Below are 23448 nucleotides of genomic sequence, written 5' to 3'. Positions count from 1 at the left end.
CTAAGCTGAGGGTGGGGTGCCTGCGTGTGTGTGTGTGTGTGTGTGTGTGTGTGTGTGTGTGTGTGTGTGTATGTGTGGCAAATGATCAATGTTTCTATCTCCCTTCCTTTCTCTCTAAGATCAATAAAAAACAGCATATTCTCGGGCAAGGATAATAAAACAATAACAAAAAACAAACAGAAGAGTTTTAGTGTCTTTAAATACACACACACACAAGCACAGCAGAACATGTCTTTGTTAGTTTAAAAACATTTCAGGTTCTGGTGAAGTTGGCAGAGTAGGTAAATGCAGTGCTCACAGTCTCCTACAACCACATCAGAAGCACCTGAAATGTAGACGAACAGAAGTCCTAAAACTAAGGATACGCAGAAGAAGGCACATAAAGACTAGCAGGAGGGGCACAGAAGCAAAAGTTGCTGGTCCCACATCCATGTGTGGCAGGAAAAAATCGGGAGGGATATTTCATCATTGGAGATTCCTCCTGAGGAGCTGAGGAGCAAGGAGTCCTAGTCCCACACCAGGCCCCCCAGGCCAGGGTTCCAGTGCCATGAAGAGAAGTGCCCATAATTTCTGGTTTTGAAAACCAGCAGGAATTGTGACTGATTGAAATGGAGGGCTTCAGGAGTCCCAGGTTTTCCTCTTAAATGGCCCATGCCCAGTGTTACTTGAACTCACTTGTTCTGAGCTCCAGTGTGTGTGGAGTAATAGCTCTAAAGGCTTTAGGGGAAGGATTGGCGGGGCAGCTTTCTGCAAGACAGAAGTGCTGGCAGAGACCATTGTTCCTTTGCTGAGCCTTCACCCCACAGAGAAGGTGCCTTGTCTGAGACTCCATTCATCTAGCTAACACTGTTTGCCCCACTCTGGAGATTCCCTGAGACCCTGCCACAACCAACTTTTGGACCCACCGAACTTTCCAGTGGCTCCTCCATACAAATGGTCTGTCTTGGCTCATGCAGCAAACTTTCCTAGAATTTCTCAAAGGTTCACAAACCCCCAACAAGTAACATCTGTCCTCAGCATGCTCCATACCTCTTGCTAAGTGGCCCCAGGCCCAGCACCAATAGCAGCTGGTCATGGTTTGCAGCTTGGCATTTCCCAGGCATCTCCAAACCCAGCACAGGTAACAGCCATCTGTAGATCTCTCTGTAGCTCCTGCGGAACAGGGCACTCGTGGCAAATGATCCCGGTCTGCACCTACTGAAAGGTCCCAGAGCCAGCGCATCCTGTAGACAGCTTCAGATCACACCAGAGCACCACCCAAGCACCCCCACAAATGACACACTTAAGGGGTGAACTCAGTGGGCAGTGGAACCCCTCTGAAGTGGAGTTGGCCCCTGCACAGCAGCTCCTCTGCTGCCATCTTGGGCAGTCCTCAAGCCAACTGACCTGAGGATAAGTCCCTCCCAGTGATGTACCAACAGAAATCAAGGCTCAGCTACAGCAGGAGGGTGCATACACCCCTGAAGCACCTCGTTCAGGTGACTGAGAAGTCTGAGTGGGCCACTGGGCCCTACAGGACACTTACTACATTAGGCCACTCAACCAGCAACTCTACCCAATACATAGAAACATACATAGGAACATACACAGGCAGATAAAGGAATATGTTGCAAATGAAAAAACAAAACAAAACAAACACACACACAAAATAAACAAGAACAAGATTGCAGAAAAAGAATTAAAATAGAGGCAAGCAACAGATCAATGTTTCTCTTACATCAATGTGTGTTTCTCTCTCTCAAATCAATAAAAACATATCCTCAGATGAGGATTAACAAACAAAAACACTTGTGAGCTCCAAGAGACAGCTTTTTTTGTCTGTGATGTTGTCTCCCCAAAGCTAGCCGTGTTCAGTTATCCATAACGCTTATTGAATGGGTGCATTAGAAAGAGAGGCATGACCCCCAAAGTACCAAACTACCTAAAAACAGTTATCTCTGAAAATCTCTGAAGTAAATAACTCCAAACTCTTACATCAAAGATTCCTTAAGGAAAAAAAAATATTGCAAAACTTTCAAAGAATAGCACATGGTTACCTTCCTTTTCAATCAGCCTCGGGTGATAGTCCGTGCTATTCCTCGGTGGATCTACATTTCTGTGGCATTTCTTGTGGAGGTCAGCCGCGGAAACGTGGGTCTGGGCTGCCTTCACCTGGAGCTGTTTGTATTATTGACTTGCTCTCTGAACATTTAAATAATTTCTTCTTCCCAGCTCTTGGTCCACTCTCTCCCCTTCCTTCCTTGACTGAATTTTTCCTTTAGTGGGTTTACACTCTCTAGGTGGGAAAGCGTGGGGATTTTTTTTGTTTTAACTATATTTTTATTGATTTCAGAGAGGAATGGAAAGGGAGAGAGAGATAGAAACATCAATGATGAGAATCATTGATAGGCTGCCTCCTGCATGCCCCCTGCTGGGGATTGAGCCCGCAACCCGGGCATGTGTCCTTGGCTGGAATCGAACTTTGACCCTTCAGTCCGCAAGCTGACACTCCATCCACTGAGCCAAACCAGGTAGGGCTGGAAAGCGTTTTGATGCTCTTATATTTCTGAATCTACAACGACATCTGATCGCATGAAGTTTATTTTTATTTTTTTAAATATATTTTATTGATTTTTTACAGAGAGAAAGGGAGAGGGATAAAGAGTTAGAAACATCGACGAGAGAGAAACATCGATCAGCTGCCTCTTGCACATCCCACACTGGGGATGTGCCTGCAACCAAGGTACATGCCCCTGAATGGAACTGAACCCGGGACCCTTCAGTCCCCAGGCCGACGCTCTATTCACTGAGCCAACCGGTTAGGGCAAACCCCATGACATTTAAAGGGAGGAATTCTCCTGGCTCGTTCGCCAGCGCCCATGTGTCTCCCGGCTTCTTGCCTGCATGGGTGGTGCTCCTTAGGGATAATATGCTCCCCTCTCCAAGGGTAGCATGTCCGGCGGTGGGTTTGGAGGCGGGTGGGAGACGGGGGCGGCTGAAGGGGAGAAAGCATAGGCATACCTTGGCGTACAAATCCCAATTCCGCCCCAGCGACAAGTGGGGCAACCCTGAAAGCCCAAGGACTTCTTCAAACGCTGCCAGCCCCACCTGTGCCATGTGCCATCTCATAGCCACGGGCCGCCCAGAGGGATGAGGGCGGCTGCGCGAGGACACGCGCCTGCGCACCAGCGCCCAGGAGCCCCAGGCCCCGGCTGGTCCCGCCTTCCCGGGGTAAACCGGCACTGCGCAGGCTCAGGCTCAGGCACAGGCTCAGGCGCAGGCGGAGCCAGCGCAGGGGGAGGGTCGCACGCGGGCCGGGCGGAAAGGAGGGGCCGGCGGCCATGGGCGGACAAGGCCTCCAGCGTGTTCCGTGGCCTGGCGGTGGCTGGTGGAGGCGAGAGAAGCGAGAGCGAGGATGACGGCTGGGAGATTGGGTATCTCGACCGGGCCTCTCAGTAGCAGGGGAGGCTGTTTCTTCTCCGCGCCGAGGTCTGCCTCCCCGGCCCTGGAAGACCCGGCCTCCTGGGACCCTCTTCCTTCCTCCCCTGTTTGCCCTTCCTCCTTCGTTTCTCCAGTGGGAGTACAGGCGCTGGGGTTGGAGAGAAACCCGCAGCGTGTTGGTCTGGTTTCCTTACTGTGCTTTCCATCGCCGGCGCCTCGATGGGTTGTCCACGTGGTAGCTTGTCCCGTGGGCTCGGACCCGCCATTACCCGGGCCCCTTTCGAGGTCATTTGAGACACGAATTCTTTGCAAACTTCGGGTGTCGCCCACCACCACCGTCCCTTCCCCCCCCCTCCCTCTTTCAAAACGATTTACCGGTTACAGTGGAAATGAAAACGTGTATAATTGTTTTTTTAAAACTGTCTGCTTTTTTAGAAATTAAAAGGACCATTACCCACTGAAGACAAGAATGAAACGTTTAAGAAAGCGTTGACCACAGGCGATATTCCCTTGGTCCAGGAGCTCCTCAGTTCTGGTGAGAAATACGGGGTAGTTTCAGCCCAACGCCATTGTCTAAGTTCACGGCTGTATCTGATTTTAAAAGGTGTGAGTTGCTTTTCTCAGGGGGTCACAGCGAATGTTAGTGGATCGAGTGTCCTGCAAATCTTTCTGACTGAGTTCTCTCTGCCTTTTCTTCCTCTAGTTTGAATGCCACCCTGTTACCTTCCATTAGTTCTTCCACCTCAAGACGCTTATTCTGACCAGTCCTACCCAACTAATACTGTTGTTGTTTTTTTTTTTTACTTTTTTCAGCATTTCTTAATCTATTAATATGTTTCTCAAGAGTTGATTCTAGTCAGTTACAGTCTTCTCCTGTGCCTGGTGTGTGTGTGCGTGTGCGTGTCTGTATATGTGTGTGTATGAGAGTGTGTGTGTGTGTGTAACATGAGGCCTGGGGTAGGAATCTGAATATCTGGGTATCTGTCCCAGCTGTATTGACTGGTCAGTGTGGTTCCCTGGAAACGTCATTTAAACTTCCAGAGCATCAATTTCTTTGTGTCAAGCATCATAATTCTGGCCCTGGGTCCCATGACATTTTATTTTCCGTGGATCAAATACTATTTTTTGGAATTGCCTTGACGTAGAAATGTGAGTCGTTGATCATAATGATTGAAATTATCCAAACGAACACCAGGCATTTACCATTGGAGTGGAGGTGTGGGGGTGGGTGGAGGATTGAGCAAAAAAGAAAGAGAGAGAGAACTCATGGGCATAGACAGCAGTGTGGTGATGGAGGGGGCAGGGATAGAGAAGGTGGAAAATGCATGGAGGGGGTAAATGGTGATGGAAAATAGAAAATAAAAACATTCACACACAAAAGAGTTAAATAATATTGTATATAGAAAAACGCTTGTCTTCTACCCTAGAGATGCCTCATTGTATAGTGGAAAGGAAGTCATTTTGTTAACAGTACAGTTCTGGGTTTGAGTACTAGCCCTGCCATGGGTGGCTCTGTAATTTTGACCAAGTTACCAAATATTCCTAAGCTTCAATCCCCTACCCCCTTTTCAATGGGATACATTTTATCAAAGATATTTTTCAGGGAGGGATGTTAAAATGAGATAATACACTAATAAAGTTATTAGAACAATAGGCATTAGGTAAATATTAGCTGTTATAACAAAAAAGTTTTATGTGAATTTGTGGACAATGGAACATGAGTTGTAAGTGAAGAATGAAATTCGAATAATTAAACAGGGCCTACTACCTAACATAAGCACATGTAAGAATGCACATAGTGTTGGATGTGATGCATTGTCTTTCTCTGACTTATTTCACTTAGCATAATGCCCCGAGATACATCATTCCTGTTGTTGCTGAAGGGAAAATTTTGTTATTTTTTATGGCTAAGCAATGTTCTATGTAGTTCTTCTTTTTTTAAACATTTCTTTTTTTTCTTTCTTTCCTTTTTTTAATATATTTTATTGTTGTTTTTTTTACAGAGAGGAAGGGAGAGGGATAGAGAGTTAGAAACATCGACGAGAGAGAAACATCGATCAGCTGCCTCCTGCACACTCCCTATTGGGTATGTGCCCACAACCAAGGTACATGCCCTTGACTGGAATTGAACCTGGGACCATTGAGTCCGCAGGCCAACACTCTATCCATTGAGCCAAACTGGTTAGGCGGGTTATGTAGTTCTTCTTTATTCATGCATCTGTTGATGGACATTGATGTAGCTTCCTTATCTTGCCAATTATAAATAATGTAGCAGTGAAAATATGTGTGCATATGTGTTTTCAAATTCGTTTTGGGATTAATTCAGATAAAATACCCAGAAAAGGAAATGCTGTGTCCTTTCTTGTCTCTTGTTATAGTCTTTGTTTTAAAGTTTGTTTTGCCTGGTATAAGTATTGCTACTTCAGTTTTGCTTGTTTTCATTTCATGAAATACCTTTTTCCATTCCTTTACTTTTCTTTCTTTTTTTTCTAACATATTTTTTAAATTGATTTCAGAGAGAGGAAGGAAAAGGGAGAAAGAGATAGAAACATTAATGATGAGAGAGAATCTCCTATTGACTGCCTCCTGCATGCACCCGACTGGGTGGGGATCGAGCCTTCAACCCAGTCATGTGCCCTTACCAAGAATCAAACCATGAATATTTGGTTCATGGGTCCATGCTCAACTACTGAGCCACACCGGTTGGACCCTCCTTTTACGTTTCAATCTGTGTGTGTCTTTTGATCTGAAGTGATTTACTTGTAGGCAACATATGCAATGGTCTTGTTTGGTCAGCCAGTCAGCCACCCCATGCCTTTTGATGGGAGCATTTAATACATTTACATTTAAAGTAATTGTTGATAGATATGTATAGTTATTGCCATTTATTATAAATATTTATTTATTTCCTTCTTAATGAAGTCCGTTTAACATTTCTTATAATACTGGCTTATTGTTGAAGTCCTTCAACTTCGTCTTGTCTGGGAAGCTCTTTATCTTTGATTCTAAATGATAGCCTTATGGTTAGAGTAATCTTGATTGTAGGTCCTTTCTTTTCATCACTTTGAATATTTCTTACCAGTCCTTTCTGGCCTGCAAAATTTTTGTTGAAAACTCAGCTGAAAGTCTTATGGGATCTCCCTTGTAAGTAACTACCTGCCTTTGTCTTGCTGGTTTTAAGATTCTCTTTGTCTTTAATATTTGGCATTTAATGTATGTGTCTTGGTGTTGGCCTCTTTGGGCTCATCTTCTTAAGGACTCTTTGTACTTCTTGGACTTGTATGTCTATTTTCTTCACCAGTTTAGGGAAGTTTTCTGTCATCATTTCTTCGAATATTTATCAGTCTGTTGCTCCCTCTCTTCTCTGATACCTCTGTGATAAGAATGTTGTTATGCTTGACATTGTCCAAGTTTCCTCAGACCATCCTAATTTTTTTATTCTTCTTGTGTGTGTTTCCTTTCTTTTTTTTCTTTTTGCTATTGCAAGTGCCTGTTTTTCCCTACCTTGTATTCCAAATTGCTAATTTGATCCTCCACTTCATCTAATCTACTATTGATTCCATCTAATGTATTCATTTCCTTTTTTGTAATCTTCATTTATGAGGGTTCCTTTTTATGTTTTCTCTCTTCTTTTTTATGTGTTTTATCTCTTTGTTGAAGTTCTAAGTTCCTCTCTTCTTTCCCTAAATTCGCTGATCATTCTTATAACCAGTGTTTTGATCTCTATATCTGGAAGATTGCTTGCTTCAGTTTTATTTAGTTCTTTTCCTAGAGTTTTAATAGGTTCTTTCATTTGGGATATGTTTCTTTGACTCCTTGTTCTGATTGCCTTCCTGTGATTGTTTCTATGTATTAGGCAGAGCAGCTACATCTCTCAGTCTTGGTAAAGTGGCCTTATGTGTTAGGTGTCCAATGAGGCCCAGCAGCACAGTCTTCATGGTCACCTGATTAGGATCCTCCATGTGTTTCTTCTATATGAGTTATGTGTGCCCGCTTTGATTGAGGTTGGCACCTTAATGGGAGGGATTGAACCTCAGGTGATTGGTTGTGATTATTGGCAGTTAAGGAGCTGTTGTGCAGAGGCTGACCTTACTAAGATTCATCTTAATGGGGCTCTAGTGCTGGCTGAGACTACCCTTTTAGTGTGTGGTTGGTAGAATTGTTTGTGCAGTGCACTGGTGTGGTCTGAAGCTGGCCACCAGGTGTATCGGTTCTGGACCTTTTGGAAAGGGTTCTGGGGCAGGCCAAGGTCAGCTGCTGCCTGCACCTGCCCACGACCACTTGGTTTGAGCTAAAGAGTGACCTGAGGATGTTTCCCACTTATGATTGGCATGGAGGTCCCTGGAGGATGCTAAGCTGTGAACTGAGGTTGACTGCCTCTAGTGCTGGGCTTGGAGCTGTTTATTAAGAGGACTAGAGGCCCAGTGCATGAAATTCATGCACTGTGGAGGGGGGTGTCCCTCAGCCCAGCCTGCACGCTCTCCAATCTGGGACCCCTCATGGGATGTCTGACTACCTGCAGTCGGACATCCCTCTCACAATCCGGTACTGCTGGCTCCCAACCCGTCGCCTGCCTGCCAGCCTGATCACCACCTAACCACTCCCCTGCTGGCCTGATCGACCCATAACTGCTCCCCTGCCGGCCCGATCGCCCCCAACTGCCCTCCCCTGCCAGCCTGGTCACCCCCAACTGCCCTTCCCTGCAAGCCTGGTCACCCCCAGCAACCTTCCCTTACTGGCCTGATCACCCACAACTGCTCTCCAGTGCTGGTCATCTTGTGGCTGTGGGTGCTGCCATCTTTGAGGGTGGGGCATTGAATTACCATATTTCCTCCTTGACTGTGGGTGCTGCCATCTTTGTGACAGTGTGAGGGTCAATTAGCATATTCCCTCATTATTAGATAGGATAAGAGGCTGCTGTTTGGGGTTGTATACCTTTGAGAGATTTTAGGAAAGACGAGCACGAGCCAAGATAGGCCATTTGTATAGAAAAGCCATTGGAATTTACTTGAGTGGGCCCCAAATTTGGGAATGTTGGGGTCTCAGGGACTCATCAGGATGAGGCAAATGTTGTCAGCCAGGTTGATGGAGACTCAAACAGATATGGCACCCATCAGTGTGTGCAGCCTATGTTGGGCAAGGGCTCAACAAAGGAACTCTGTCTGGGAGAAAGCTACCCCTACAGCTCTTGTCCTGAAGCCAGACAATTCACTTCCTGCACATCTCTCCCTGGTACCTTGAACTGCTGCCCCAGTGCTGGAGTTCAGAGTGAGTGAGTCTCTCAGTGAATATGTGTGTGGGCCCTTTAAGAGGAACATTTGGGACTACAGCAGCCTATTTTCTCACTCAATCACAGTCTTTGCTGGTTTTCACAGCCAGAAGTTACGGTGACTTCTTTTCCTAATACTAGAACCCTGGGCTGGGTGGCCTGGTGAGGGGTTGCTCCGAAAGGGGACCTCTGCATGTGAAATAGCTCTCTGGATTTTTAACCACCACACATGGATGTGGGACTAGCCCCCTCCTACCTATCTGGCTGTGGCTTCTTATGTATACCCTTAGCATTGTCTACATTTTCAAATTGGTTTTTACTTATATTTCGTCTGTTAGGTCTTTAATTTTTTCTGTTCCATGTAGACTTTTTTAATCTTGTGGAAAATGGCATTGACTTAATATTTAATGATTAGCTTTCTATATAAGTACATAAAGATCTATTTTGTTGTTTTATTTTTTCTTATGTTTAAAAATTCTTTTTTATTTTTCCTCCAGTGGGACTAATAGTCAAAACATGATAACTTGAGCCTGGCCGGAGTTGCTCAGTGGTTGAGCATTGACCTATGAACCAGGAGGTCACAGTTCGATTCCTGGTCAGGGCTCATGCCCGGGTTGTGGTCTTGATCCTCAGTTTGGGGGGTGGGGAGACAGGGGGGAATGCAAGAGGCACTGGCTAAATGATTCTCTCTCGTCATTGATGTTTGAGTCGCTCTCTCCCTTCCTCTATGAAATTAACTAAAGCATATTTTTTTTAAAAAATGGCAGCTTGAAAACCATTTTTAAATTAACACAAATCACATCTTACGTTTCTCTTGGATCTTGCTATTGGCAATACTTAGCGCATTGTTTTTTGTCTAGCAAATATGGGAATTTAATACTGTCTTATTTATTGGGGTCTTAGAATTTGTTTCTGGGGTGATGTTTTTTAGTTTTTAAAGGAAACATGTATTGAATGTTTTCTGTGTACTGGTTATTGTGTTAATTACTTTTAAGTGTGTTATTTAATATACTCCTTAGAACTAGAGATAGATGCTATGTTATTTGTACATAAAAGAAAATTGGCATGAGAGCATTTAAGTCTTTGAGTGTAGCAGAGGTTTAATCTGAACAGGATCTACCATTGGAATGAAATTATATTTTCCATTTTCTCTGTATTTGGGATTATATTACATATTTTCTCATTGTTGCAAAACGCATGTCTGTGTTACATTGCCATATGTCTTTGGGTTTTTCCCTCCCTTTCCCTAAATTGTTGTAGGTAATTGAATATTTGGGTTTAAAAAGTCTACAGATTGCAATGGGAAGCACTATATGAACAGAAAAACATTGTTACTTTAAGTTGACATAATATTTAGCCCTGAAAACAAGGTAGCCTGTGATCAACTTAAGTGGAACTTGGCAATTGTGCCAAAGTATGGACTTAACATTCCTTTTTTATTTGCATTGGTAATCTACACTAATAAAAGAGAAACATGGTAATTGGCGTACGACCGCTACCCTTCCCATTGGCTAATCAGCGTATCCTTATGCAAATTAACTGTCAGCCAAGATGGCGGCCGGCAGCCATGCACTGAAGCGAGCAGGGAGGCTTGCTTCCTCCCGGGACTGCAGACTCCAAAGTTCCCCGCCTCACTTGCCGGCCTCTCAACTGCAACTCTAAGCAACTATTACTATGTTGCAAATAAGAAGCTAAACAAAACCGGCTTTCAGTCAGCCCCGGACCGCAACATTGTATCCATGTTTTCAGCAGCGAGGCCTCAGAGCTAAAGCTGGCCCAGAATAAAAAAAAAAAAGAAAACAAGGAGCGGTTGGGAGCTTTTAGTCAACTGCCAGCGGGAAAACAGCCCTCAGCCCCTCAGCCAGCCTGGCCAGGCACCCCAGTGGGGACCCCCACCCTGATCCAGGACACCCTTCAGGGCAAACCAGCCGGCCCCCACCCATGCACCAGGCCTCTATTCTATATAGTAAAAGGGTAATATGCCTCCCGGCACCGGGATCAGCGTGACAGGGGGCAGCGCCCAATCCCCCTGATCAGCCCTGCTCTGTGCCTAATGGGGGGGAGCTCCCCAATCCCCCGATTGCCCTGCGGCTCTGTGTTTGACAGGGTGCAGCGCACCAACCCCCTGATCGGCCCTGCTCTGTGTGTGACAGGGTGCGGTGCCCCAATACCGCCCCCCCCACGGGCCCTGCTCTGTGCCTGATAGGGGGGAGCTCCCCAATCCCCTGATTGCCCTGCGGCTCTGTGTTTGACAGGGTGCGGCGCACCAACCCCCTGATCAGCCCTGCTCTGTGTGTGACAGGGTGCGGTGCCCCAATACCGCCCCCCCCACGGGCCCTGCTCTGTGTGTGACAGGGTAGAGCCATAACCTCTCCATCGGCCCTGCCCTCAGTGTGACAGTGGCAGTGCCCCAACCCCCTGATCGGCCCTGCTCTGTGGGTAATAGAGGGCGGCGCCCCAACCCCCCTCCACGGGCCTTGCTCTGTGTGTGACAGGGTAGAGCCATAACCTCCCCATTGGCCCTGCCCTGAGTGTGACAGGGTGCAGCACCCCAACCCCCTGATCTTCCCTGCTCTGTGTGTGACAGGGTGCAGCACTCTCCCCTATCGGCCCTACTCTGTGAGTGACAGGGGGGAGCTCCTCAACCCCTTTATCGGCCCTACTCTGTGAGTGACAGGGGGCAGCACTCCAACCCCCTTGATGGGCCCTGCTCTGTGAGTGACAGGGGCAGCGCCCCAACCCCCCTGATGGGCCCTGCTCTGTGAGTGACAGGGGGCAGCGCCCCAACCCCCTGATTGGCCCTGCTCTGTGAGTGACAGACGGCAGCGCCCCAACCCCCTGACCGGCCCTGCTATGTGCGTGACAGAGGGTGGCGCCGCAACCTCCCCATCGACCCTGCCTTGAGTGTAACAGGGGGCGGTGCCCCAACCCCCCAATCAGTCTACCCTGAAAGTGACTGAGGGTGGCATTGCAACCTCCCGATCCGCCCTGCTCTGTGCATGACGGGGTGGCGCCCCAACTCCCCAATCGGCCCGGCTCTGAGCCTGACCAGGGGCTGCACTTAGGGATTGGGCCTGCCCTCTGCCACCCGGGAGCAGGCCTAAGCCAGCAGGTCGTTATCTCCCGAGGGGTCCCAGACTGTGAGAGGGCACAGGCCGGGCTTGGGGACCCCCCCCCCCCGAGTGCACAAATTTTTGTGCACCGGGCCTCTAGTGTGGTAATAAAAGATAGTATAAATTATGAAAGTCTAAAAGGTTTCTATTATATTATTAAATACATGATAAAATTTGAAACCTTCTTCAATCTTGCCTTAAATTTAGAATTGACATTTGTATTATTGGAGACTTTTAAAAGTATATATAATAAACATTTCTGGATTTAGGAATTAGGTGGGTTTTCTTCCTAGTTTGCTGACACATTTTTTAAATAAATAAAAAAATTCATTACACTTAGAAGGCAGTTTTCCTGGCAGAAGAGGGTGTTCTATTGAGATTGCTCAGTCACGAGGTAAAGGTTTTGTAAAATGATGTGACACTTTAATTTCAATAGGTGTTTTATTAGTGTTGATAAGACAGCACACATTAACTAATGTCCGAGGTTTTTATGTAATCATTGTGCGATCGTTAACTTGTCAAATGTTAATGCCCATTTTAACAAATAGAAAATACCCTGGGAAAAATGTTGCTTTCTTTCTCTGAAGAGAAATTTAGTTGTAAATGTCACTGAAGCAGTTTGGTAGATTGAGGCCTAATTTTATATTATAATGTTAACTTGTTTTTTAGTTATGAGGAATTAAGTGATATATCTTTGTTGAAGTCACACAAATATTTTCAGAAAGGGTTTGTTAATAGCTTATTTAGAAAACATTACTAGAAATGGTGATTTTTCTGATTTTTTTCCTGTATTTTTTCCAATAAATTGCCTGTCCATATCCTATGCTCATTGTTTTATTTACCTGTTTTCCTTATGTACCTTTAGGAGCTGATCTTAACTTTGTTAGCAGTTTTACATGTTTGTAGACAATTAGGAATATCTTAGTGTAACTTTACATGAAGAGGGCATAGCATTCATATTGCTGTTTATGTACCTGGAAATCTACTTGTTCCTTTTGAAAGCACAGAATGGAGATGAAGGAAGTCCTTCACAAAGGCACAGAAGTGAAGTCTTAACATTTAAAAAAAGAAAGAAAACTACCTTCCAGATTCTGTCTTGACTTTTTGACTTACTGGTGTCTAGAACCAGTGGTAAGTTGTGTGCTGGCATTTATTCTCTTTCATTGTGGTCACATGGGCATATATAACTTCAAGGGAGTGAGAAAGTATAATCTTCCTGTTTTCACAGAAGTGAAATCAGTAATAATGGTGGACAGTCCTGACTATTTACCACCTAAATATATTTTCTTCATGACCACAATAATTGTATTTCTTTTTACTATGTGCTTAAAGCAATAACTAATTTGAAAATAAATTTGCACCAAGAAAAATTATTTATCTCAAATTATTTCATTTGCTCTTATATATAATTTGTCCCAAATTGGTTCTTTCTTTGTAATGTCTGTTAGATTCATTGCAGTTTTGATATTGTAATCCTTAAGGGCAGGGGTGTGGTACATCCAGCCTGTGGGCTGTCAGGAGGCCCTGGAAATCATTTAGTCAGACCCTGCCAATGCATTAGGAGTGAGTTAACAATGTTTTACCAAATAGAGCAGGCTAATTTTAAGGTGATAATTTTGTATGGCCTATGAATGATAATATAAATGGCCCTTGGCAGAAAAAAAGTTCTACACCCTGCTTTAGGGGTTACTTTTATAGCCCCCTAATTGATATTTTTTTAAATATATATTTTATTGATTTTTTACAGAGAGGAAGGGAGAGGGGTAGAGATTCAAAATGCTGACACACTGAGCTCAAAAGGTTCGATATCACTGGTCTAAGAGAAGACTAATTTGCTGTTTTGTCAATGCGGTTTCAATTAACCCTTGGATGAGACCCCCAACACATGGGATGGTGTGAGATCTCATCACTGTAGCTCCTAATCAAAGGGGTGAATGTGGACACCATTGCTCTAGTGCAGTGGTTCTCAACCTTCTGGCCCTTTAAATACAGTTCCTCATGTTGTGATGACCCCCAACCATAAAATTATTTTCGTTGCTACTTCATAACTGTAATGTTGCTACTGTTCTGAATTGTAATGTAAATATCTGATATGCAGGATGTATATTCATTGTTACAAATTGAACATAATTAAAGCATAGTGATTAATCATAAAACAATATGTAAAAGATGTCCCAAAGTCACAAGAAGAAGTAATTTTGATAGAAAACACAGGTTTATAATTAAAAATTGTAAATTTCTTATTGATTCATAAAGTATACCATATAGGGTTATGTATGGAATAGCATATCGGGTAAATGGCCTCAATGGCTTCACTGGCACATACGCACTCTTTTTTTTTTTTAATATACTTTATTGATTTTTTTACAGAGAGGAAGGGAGAGGGATAAAAAGTTAGAAACATGGATGAGAGAGAAACATCTATCAGCTGCCTCCTGCACACTCCCCACTGGGGATATGCCCGCCACCAAGGTACATGCCCTTGACCAGAATGAAACCTGCGACCCTTGAGACCACAGGCTGAAGCTCTGTCCACTGAGCCAAATCGGTCAGGGCACATACGCACTCTTGTGTTGAAGTTTTCCATGACCGTTTTACATAAATGTGGCTGAATTTCGTTGATACAGTGCTCAATTTCCTCCATGAAGACGTGGGTGGTCATGGGCTTGTTGGAATAAACCTTAGAATTCAAAAAACCCCAAAGAAAAAAGTCCAACGTCGTTAAATCCCATGATCTGGGTGGCCAATTCTGATCACCAAAACGGGAAATTACACCACCAGGAAATGACTCATGCAGTAATTGAATTGTTTCTCGGGCGTATGTGGCAGCAAAGCCATGGAGGCCATTTACCCGATATGCTATTTCATACATAACCCTACACTGTATACTTTATGACTCAATAAAAAATTTACAATTTTTTATCATAAACCTGTGTTTTCTATCAAATTTACTTTTTGGGACACTCTTTAATTATATGTGTTTACTGATGGTCTTAGGCAACCCCTGTGAAAGGGTTGTTTGATCCCCAAATGTGTCACGAGCCACAGGTTGAGAACTGCTACTCTAGTGCATCAGAGAAAGGACCCTCAATCCCAGGTTCCAGCTCACTCATCAGGTAAAGCTGCCAATGCCTTAGAGCAGTGGTTCTCAACCTGTGGGTCGCCACCCCTTTGGCGGTTGAACGACCCTTTCACAGGAGTCGCCTAAGACCATCCTGCATATCAGATATTTACATTACGCTTCATAACTAGCAACATTACAGTTATGAAGTAGCAACGAAAATAATTTTATGTTAGGGTCACAACATAAGGAACTGTATGTAAAGGGCCAGAAGGCTGAGAACCACTGCCTTAGGGCCTTAGTGATGGTCTGTGTGCTGTGTTGTCAGGGATGAATGTGCAGCACTGGCCCACATCTTCCTCCTCCTGCCTGTTCTCCCAGGTCACCCTGCTGCTGGCATCTAGCTGTTCACCATCCCTTTAGCTGCATCTTAAGGAGAGTTAACAAGTGCTGGTTCTAGAAAATATAATTAATCCACCACATTCCTGTTAACACCTCTATGGATAGGTGGTCAAATATCCTATCTAATAAAAGACAAAAAGGGTAATTGATGGTACCTTTGCTACGCTTCCCATTGGTTAATCAGGGCGATATGCAAATTAACTGCCAACAAAGATGGTGGTCAATTTGCATACATAGGCTCCAAGCCCCCAAGTCAAATTGCCCCCAAGCCAGCCGAGCAGCCAGGCCTCCTGGCCACGGCGCCAAGCATATCCGCAAGGCCTCCCAGCCCCAGGATCAGTGGAGCTGCAAGGCCTCCCCGCCCCAGGATCAGCAGAGCCGCAAGGCCTGATAGCTGGGGTGGGGCTCTGACCTGAGCCCAGCCAGAGCAAAGGCTTTGGTCCTGGGTGCCAGAGGAAAACTGGTGCCAGCAGCCAAGGGAAGGGAAGGCCTATTGCACAAATATCTTTGTGCAACAGGCCTCTAATCTATATCATAAAGAGGTAATATTCTAATTTGTCCATTACGGTGTCCCAGTCACAACTAGTCTGTGGGCAGGGCCGGGGCGGGCACTTCTGCCCCCAGCACTAACATCAAGTTGCCTGGGTGCGTCCCCATTCAGCACTGATATGATGCTGGGGCGGGGGGGAAGAGGAGGGAGTGGGGAGGCTGGGCTTGGCTGGGGACCTCAGGCCACATCCCCCGCTCTGACTCTGGGCCAGGAGACCTCAGGTGCACCCCCCGCGCCAGCACTGTGCCAGGGGACCTCAGGCCATGCCCTTGGCCCACAGGGCTTGATGGGGAACTTCAGGCCATGCTGCCCGCCCTGGCTCCAGGCTAGAAGACTTCAGACTGGGCCCCCTGCCCTGGTGCCAAGCTGGGAGACCTCAGACTGCGCCCCCCACCCCAACACTGGGCCGGGGGACCTCAGGCCATGCCCCCCACCCGGAGAGGCTTGATGAGAACCTCAGGCGGTCCCCCTGCCTGGTGGGGTTTGATGGGGAACCTCAGGCCGCATCCCCCACCCTGGCACCAGGCTGGGAGGCTTGAGGCTGTGCCCCCACCTGGAGGGGCTTCTCAGGGGTGTGGCCAGCCAGGTCTAGGTCTCACCCAGTGGGGATGTGGCCGGCTGGGTCTGGGTCTCCTGCATTTTCGAAGTGCATGAGGGTGGTGGGCAGGGACTTGACTCTAGGTCCCGCAGCATGCCCCAGACTCGGACAGGAGGGAAATTTTATATACATTTTACTAATTTCTTTCATCTCTGGCACTTCTATTATAGAGAAAGGGCAAATAGCAATATTAAAATATTTCTTCTCATTAATTCTCTTTTAATGTGCATGAATTTCATGCACTGGGCCACTAGTGTTATAACTGGTGAGCCAAGGGGATAGAGCAACAGAATAACCTATACCCCTGGGGGAGGAGGTGTCTTCCAGTTCTCAGGGACTGAGTGTATTGGGGAAACAAGGAAGAGAAGACCTCTTCACCAGGTTGGACCACACTGCTGCTTGAGGAAGTATTGACTTCCCCAGGGATTCCAGCTTCAGCCCAGCTTTTCTTGCCTATGGCCCTTCTTATTTGTATATAAATACTTGACTATTTACACTATAATTCCTTACCTTAAGGCTAGAGTTAGCTATGAATTGATACATTCAAATGCATGCTTTAGTAACTATACTAATAAAAGCCTAGGTCAGGGGTAGGCAGGCTTTGTGTGAGTTCATGCCAAAACCAGCAAAATCTCTGCCTCAAAATTCTTCTGCCTGCCAACCCTAATTTTTTTAGAACATGTTACACCTACTTGATATCTCTTAAGGTGTACGTATGTGAAGAACCTTGAAGAAATAATAAAATTCAATCGAGCAACAAAAACACAGTATATGATGATGAAAAATACATTTATTTTTTTAATTAAATCTTTATTGTTCAGATTATTACATTAGTTACTCTTTTTTCCCACCATAACTCCCCTCCACCCAGTTCCCACACCACCCTCCGCCCTCACATCCCACCCACTGTCCTCATCCATAGGTGCACGATTATTGTCCAATCTCTTGCCGCACCCCCCACAACCCTTCCCCCCCCCCAAGAATAGTCAGTCCATTCCATTTCTATGTCCCTGCTTCTATTATAATCACCAGTTCATACTGTTCATCAGATTATTTATTCACTTGATTTTTAGATTCACTTGTTGATAGATGTGTATTTGTTGTTCATAATTTGTATCTTTACCTTTTTCTTCTTCTTCCTCTTAAAGGATACCTTTCAGCATTTCATATAATACTGGTTTGGTGGTGATGAACTCCTTTAGCTTTTTCTTATCTGTGAAGCTCTTTTTAAATTTTTTTATTGCTTAAAGTATTACAAAGGGTATTACATAGGTGTCCCTTTTTTTCCCCTGCCCTTGACAATCCCCTGGCCTCCCCCCCCCCCAGTGTCTTCTACCCATTGGTTATACTTATATGCATGCATACAAGTCCTTCGGTTGATCTCTTACCCCCCTCCCTCCTGCCCCCCAACCCTCCCTGGCCTTCCTGCTGCAGTTTGACAATGAGTTTGAGGCAGCTCTGCCTCTGTATCTATTATTGTTCAAAAGTTTGTAATGGTCTCTATTATCCATGAATGAGTGAGATCATGTGGTATTTTTCCTTCATTGACTGGCTTATTTCACTTAGCATAATGCTCTCCAGTTCCATCCATGCTGTTGCAAATGGTAAGAGGTCTTCCTTTTTTACAGCAGCATAGTATTCCATCATGTAGATGTACCACAGTTCTCTAATCCATTCATCTACTGATGGGCACTTAGGCTGTTTCCAGATCTTAGCTATGGTGAATTGTGCTGCTATGAACATAGGGGTGCATAGAACCTTTCTGATTGGTGTTTCTGGTTTCTTGGGATATATTCCTAGAAGTGGGATCACAGGGTCAAATGGGAGTTTCATTCTTAGTTTTTTGAGGAAACTCCATAGTGTCTTCCATAGTGGCTGCACCAGACTGCATTCCCATCAGCAGTGCATGAGTGTTCCTTTTTCTCCACATCCCCTCCAGCACTTGTCGTTTGTTGATTTGTTGATCATAGCCAGTCTGACAGGTGTGAGATGGTACCTCATTGTTGTTTTGATTTGTGATTTGTATCTCTCGGATTATTAGTGACTTTGAGCATGTTTTCATATGTCTCTTGGCTTTCTGAATGTCCTCTTTTGAAAGGTGTCTATTTAGGTCTTTGCCCATTTTTTGATTGGATTGTTTATCTTCTTTTTGTTAAGTTGTATGAGTTCCCTATAAATTTTGGAGATTAGGCCCTTATCAGAAATGATATTGGCAAATATGTTTTCCCACGCAGTGGGTTTTCTCATTGTTTTGTTGATGGTTTCTTTTGCTGTGCAGAAGCTTTTTATTTTGATGTAGTCCCATTTGTTCATTTTCTCTTTAGTTTCAACTGCCCTAGGAGCTGTATCAGTGAAGAAATTGCTTCTGCATATGTCTGAGATTTTGTTGCCTTTGGATTCTTCTAGAATTTTTATGGTTTCCTGTCATACATTTTAGTCCTTTATCCATTTTGACTTTATTCTTGTGTATGGTGTAAGTTGGTGGTCTAGTTTCATTCTCTTGCATATATCTGTCCAATTTTCCCAACTCCATTTATTGAAGAGACTATCTTGGCTCCATTGTATGTTCCTGCCTCCTTTGTCAAATATTAATTGAGCATATTGGTTCGGGCTAATTTCTGGACTCTCTATTCTATTCCATCAATCTATATGTCTGTTCTTGTGCCAGTACCAGGCAGTTTTGAGAACAATGGCTTTGTAATACAGCTTGATATCTGGCATTGAGATCCCACCTACTTTGTTCTTTCTCAGGATCGCTGCAGCTATTTGGGGTCTTTTTTTATTCTAGATGAATTTTTGGAGAGTTCGTTCTAGATCTTTGAATTAGGCCTTTGGTATTTTAATGGGAAGTGCGTTGAATTTATAGATTGCTTTGGGCAGTATGGACATTTTAATGATGTTGATTCTACCAATCCAAGAACATGGTATGTTCTTCCATTTCTTTATGTCTTCCTCTATCTCTTTTTTCAACATCTTGTAGTTTTCTGAGTAGAGGTCTTTTACCTCTTTAGTTAAGTTTATTCCTAGGTAGCTTAATTTTTTTGGTGCGATGGTAAATGGGATTGTTTATTAAGTCTCTCTTTCTGAAAGTTCACTATTGGTGTATAGAAATGCCTCGGATTTCTTGGGGTTAATTTTGTATCCTGCTACATTGCGGAATTCTTTTATTAAGTCTAAAAGTTTTTTGATGGAGGCTTTAGGGTTTTCTGTGAATAATATCATGTCATCTACAAATAAGGACAGTTTTACTTCCTCTTTTCCAATTTGGATGCCTTTTATTTCTTCTTCTTGTCTAATTGCAATGGCTAATACTTCCAAGACTATGTTGAACAGGAGTGGTGAGCATGGGCATCCCTGTCTTGTTCCTGTTCTTAGGGGAAATGGTGTTAGTTTTTGTCCATTGAGTATGATGTTGGCTGTGGGCCTGTCATATATGGCTTTTATTATGTCGAGGTATGATCCTTCTACTCCCACCTTGCTGAGAGTTTTTATCGAAAATGGGTGTTGGATTTTGTCAAATGCTTTTTCTGCATCAATTGATAGGACCGTGTGCTTTTTTCTTTCAATTTGTTTATGTGATGTATCACGTTTATTGATTTTCGGATATTGTACCATCCTCGCATCCCTGGAATAAATCCTACTTGGTCATGGTGTATGATCTGTCTGATGTACTGCTGGATCCAATTTGTTAAGATTTTGTTGAGGATTTTGGCATCTATGTTCATGAGGGATATTGGCCTATAATTCTCTTTCATTGTGTTGTCTTTCCCTGATTTTGGTATTAGGGTGATGCTGGCTTCATAGAATGAGCTTGGAAGTGTTCCTTCCTCTTGGATTTTTTGTAGTAGTCTGAGGAGGGTTGGTTTTAGTTCTTCCTTGAATGTTTGGTAAAACTCCCCTGTGAAGCTGTCTGGTCGTGGGCTTTTGTTTGCTGGAAGCTTTTTGATTACTGCTTCAATTTCTTCCATAGTTATTGGCCTATTGAGATTTTTAGAGTCTTCCTGATTGAGTGCTGGAATGTTGTATTTTTCTAGGAATTTTTCCATTTCCTGTAGGTTGTGTAGTTTGTTGGAGTAAAGCTGTCCATAGTATTTTTTAACAATCCTTTGTATTTCTGTGGGGTCTGTTGTTATTTCGTTTCTATCATTTCTGATTTTGTTTATTTGGGTCCTCTCTCTTTGCTTCTTGGTGAGCCTGGCTAGAAGTTTGTCAATCTTGTTTATCCTTTCAGAGAACCAGCTCTTGGTTTCATTGATTTTCTGTATTGTCTCTTTGGTCTCTATGTCATTTATTTCTGCTCTAATCTTTATTATCTCCTTCCTTCTGCTCACTCTGGGGTTTTCTTGTTGCTCTCTTTCTAATTCTTTGAGTTGTAGAGTCAGATGATTTACTTACCATTTTTTCTTGTTTTTTGAGATAGGCCTGTAGAGCTATAAACTTCCTTCTCAGGACTGCTTTCATTGTGTCCCATAGGTTTTGGATTGTTGTGTTTTCATTGTCATTAGTGTCCAGGATGTTTTTAATTTCTTCTTTGATCTCATTGGTAACCCAATCAATATTTAATAACATGCTATTCAGCTTCCTGTAGAGGGCCGCCTGGGAGGCACCTAGGCATTTTCTTATTATTATCAGCTGAACTCAGAGTATAGGCAGCCACGCCCTGGGAACATGCTTCCCCAATAAGGCTGGACATGTTAATCATGCAGGGGCGGAAATAGGTATGTAAATCTAGGCCTTTAAAAGATTTACATACCTAGTTTTAAAATAAACCTACATACCTAGATTTTAAAATAAACCTGCTGTGTGGCTCAGCCGCTTTTGCCGCCTCTCCATCAGAGAGGATGGCGCCCACCTGGCCCCAGCTTAAGATCTATTTCTGCATCTTGGTCTTTCTTTAATTTCTTAATCCCCAGCTCCTCCGCTCAAGAACCTGTCGTTTTCCCGTGCGGGTCGCGGGAAACAGAAACAGCCCACCACATTTGGCGCACCGAACAGGGATTGAGTAAGGAGGCAAGAGAAGAAAGCGAGGGTGTCGCTCCTAGAAGTGTGCACACGACAGATTGAAGGTAAGGAGTGTATTGTGTGAATTGAATCAACCGGGTGTAAAATATGGGTAATTCAGAGTCTCGGGAAAGTGATCTCTACTCTCAAATACTTATAAGTATGCTTTAAACTATGCTCTGTTAATTGTAGTCATATTCTTGATTTCTTTCTTAAGCTTTGTTGATGAAACCTGGGAAAAGGTTAGAAAGCAGTTGTGTGACCAATACTCAGCAAAAAGTCCAGAGAAAATTCCTATTTTAATTGGCGATGGCCTTGATTCAGCACAGGAGAGTTTAAAAATGTCTAAGTGGGGTGCTGCCACGGCCTTACAGCCTGGAGTGGAAGGGTGCGAGTCTCTAAGAATACCATCTACACCTCCTCTGCCTCCAATGATTCTTTATCTTAAAAAATCTTTTCTTTCCTTGAAAAATAAAAATAAATAAAAATTGAAAAATAAATAAAAAGAGTAAATGCCAGACCATTACTGAATCTTCCCCCTAAGAAACAAGGAGGTGGGGGAAGCCCACGTGGCCATCCAATATGGACGCCACTCCCCAAGAAAGCCACTTCTTCACCTCATCTTCACCATCTTTATCCTTTTTTCCAGCTAATGACTTAAAGCTTTTACAAATTCATAAATGTATCCGGGATTTCTGTGCACATGTAAAGAGAAAAGGCCAGTTTAAAAACGAGTGCGCATAGTTTTGAGCTGAATTGACCTTTTGCTGTGTACAGAATAAAAACCCGAGACTGTTTTGGCCTTAAAAATGGCAGAGATGAACCCGAGAAAGAAATACAGGCTGGTTTCCCAAGGCGATTTAAAGCAGCTCTTTTGAAATTTCCCGCCCTGAGGCAAGTACCACCAGGAAGTTGATAGTCAAGTTTACATGTGAATAGCCATGGATTCCCTTCTTGACTTTCCCAGCAGGAAAATTGTGACCATTTTGAAATTTAGCAGCCATCTTTAGGAATGTTAATTTGCATTTCAATGGCTACACCTTTTGCTAGTCAACCTTCCCAGAAAAGGTGAAGCGGCCAAAGCGGCTCCTTTGAAATCAACTTTCCACCAGTAGTCATTTTTTAATACCTGCAAGTTTGCTTCTCAGTTTCCCTGGGCAGAAAAAAAAACATGGTTTAAAGTTAATTATTAGATTTTAATATTTATTCTTAAAAATATAAAAGTGTAGTTAATCAAAGAACTGCTAATATTTGACTTGTAAGCTCTGAAAGTTTAAAGTGCAAATTGAATCTGGAGAAATTAATTAAATATCTAAAGTATAACTTGTTTTTGAAAAAATAAAATGTGTTTTCTCTTAAATAATTAGAAATTCAAAATATGTTACTTCTTGGTCTGATTTAAAAAATAGGATTAATTTTATGATCTCAACTGAAAATTTTTTAATACAAAAACCAGTTTAGATTTGATTGATATTCCTTAAGATAATTATAAAAGGTATAAACAGCTAATGAGATTTCTGTTTGTCTACAATATAATGTTGGTCATCTATCTTTTAGGGATGTTGGTTTGCTCTATCAAAGAACAGTGTAGACAGCCACCATTTTGGGCTTCGTGACTTGGCAGCCGCCATGTCAGCCACATGGCCTGCCGCTCCCCTGGGGGCCGCCATCTTGAAACAGCAAAGGCCCCTCCCTCTGATTTAGCCAAAAAGGAATGTCTTCTCACTGAGGCAGGATGGGATTTCAGAGGTGGAGCTTTAAGGCGGAATTTTACTACAAAAATGCGAATGAGGCATAAAGTATGCTTGCCTCTCGGATTTATTTAATACTATTTTTAAGAAGATATTTTTAATGCTTAATAAAGTTAGCAATCACGGTCTTAATATAATTTAAGTGATATGATAGACCAATGTTTTAAGCAGTTGGCTTTATAATGGCTGACAATAAAGCTCGTATCCTTAAAAGGCTAAGTTATTTTTCTAATTTCTTCCTCTAGAAAACCCTACTTTCCTTAAACTAAGGACAATTAAAAGT

The 23448-nt window shown here is 43.6% G+C and overlaps 1 long non-coding RNA gene across 1 annotated transcript; it reads left to right on the top strand.

Moving 5' to 3' along the window:
* Positions 1 to 3311: 3311 nt before the first annotated feature.
* LOC111824282 lies at positions 3312 to 21872 on the top strand. The gene is made up of 3 exons (XR_002827356.1): positions 3312 to 3413; positions 3856 to 3955; positions 21327 to 21872. It is a non-coding gene; the product is annotated as an uncharacterized LOC111824282 (long non-coding RNA).
* The last annotated feature ends 1576 nt before the right edge of the window (positions 21873 to 23448 follow it).

Source organism: Myotis lucifugus, unplaced genomic scaffold, assembly GCF_000147115.1.
Source record: "Myotis lucifugus unplaced genomic scaffold, Myoluc2.0 scaffold_1120, whole genome shotgun sequence".
Taxonomy (NCBI): Eukaryota; Metazoa; Chordata; class Mammalia; order Chiroptera; family Vespertilionidae; genus Myotis; species Myotis lucifugus.
Note: the sequence above shows the minus strand (reverse complement) of the source record. Positions and strands in the feature narration are given on the sequence as shown.